Source organism: Myotis brandtii, unplaced genomic scaffold, assembly GCF_000412655.1.
Source record: "Myotis brandtii unplaced genomic scaffold, ASM41265v1 scaffold656, whole genome shotgun sequence".
Lineage (NCBI taxonomy): Eukaryota > Metazoa > Chordata > Mammalia > Chiroptera > Vespertilionidae > Myotis > Myotis brandtii.
This window is the reverse complement of record NW_005370548.1, coordinates 721,636-722,941: the sequence shown is the minus strand read 5'-3', so window position 1 is coordinate 722,941 and position 1,306 is coordinate 721,636.

Here is a 1,306-nt window from a genome sequence, read left to right as displayed (position 1 = left end):
CCCGCCCGCCCATCAACGGGGATCTCAACGCCATCCCCACGGCCACGGCTGGGTTTTCTGCAAGCGGCCTCTGCTGATTTGTAGAAAAAGCCACCCCTTTTGATGTAAAAAGTGCAGGTTTAAGGAGAGCTTCCGTGGGACCTGTCCTCGGGAAGGTGCGAGCCTTTGGTGTGAACGGCAGGAGGGAGGCAGGGCTGCTGGCAGAGGGCGAACAGTGACCGAACCTGTTACTGTCTGGAGGAGCCACAGCTCATAAGCCCCCCAATGGCTATTGTGTGCAGAAGGTGCCGAGGTCACCAAGGCCTAATTCCAACAGCCACACGGTCGTCTGCAGCTGGGCAGAGCTGGGGCGGCGGGTGGGTGGAGTGCGGAGGGGTGGAGAGGGTGCGTGTGTGCGAGCTCTGTGCCTACAGTGGGGCTGGGCAAGGAGGCGGCAATGAACACACTCCGCTCCCACCGCTGAGCACGGGGGTCTGTCTCGAGGTGGACGGGGCGCCCTGATTAAAGCCCCCAGGGAATGTCCACCACCACCGAGCATGCGCCTGGAATTCCGCAGGGGGTTGTGCAGGCCCTCGACCAGGCCCCAGAGCGGCCAGCGACACCCGCACCGACCTGGCACAGGCCTGGCGTGTGCACCTGCTCACCCTCCCGCCTCCTGAGGACGTTTTCAAGAGGTTGACCTTCCATGGTGCCATCTCCCCGCTCCCGGAATCAACTAAGCCCATCCCTCAGTGACCGGGTGGCACGGGGAACGGCTGCCCCCTGCCAACCCTGCAGAGTGGACCCCGGAGTGGCCAGGAGCCACGGGGCCGGGCTGGCCACACACGGGGGAGGTAAGCGGGTCTGTCTCCCCACCCCATGTCTGCCCCCCATAGACGGCCTCTGACAAGCACCCCAAGTTGTTCCCTGGCCCCGAGAGTTCAGACGTGGAGGGCCCCCCGGCCCCTCTGTCTCTCACTCGGAATTAAGGCCACTCGGGTCTGGTGCTGCTGCAGAAGGAAGCGCCTCCGGAACCTTCCAGCCTGAGGCGGGGCCCGGAGGCAAGGCACAGAGTAAGACTGAGTGAAAGAAGCTGGGGGCGACCCCCCACGGAACCTGAGCAGGAGGCCTAGAAGGACCCGACACCCCCGGATGGGCCTGAGGCCCCAACAAGCCCCGAAGGGTCGAACCCCGGCCAGGGCAGCAGGCAGAGCGGGGATGCGTGCCTGGCAGGCGCCTGGGATGCGTGGGGCCCACGTCCCACGAGGAAAAGCGGGGAGACCCAAACCCACAGCAGTTCTGTGGCCCGTGGCCGCCCTGGCCAGTG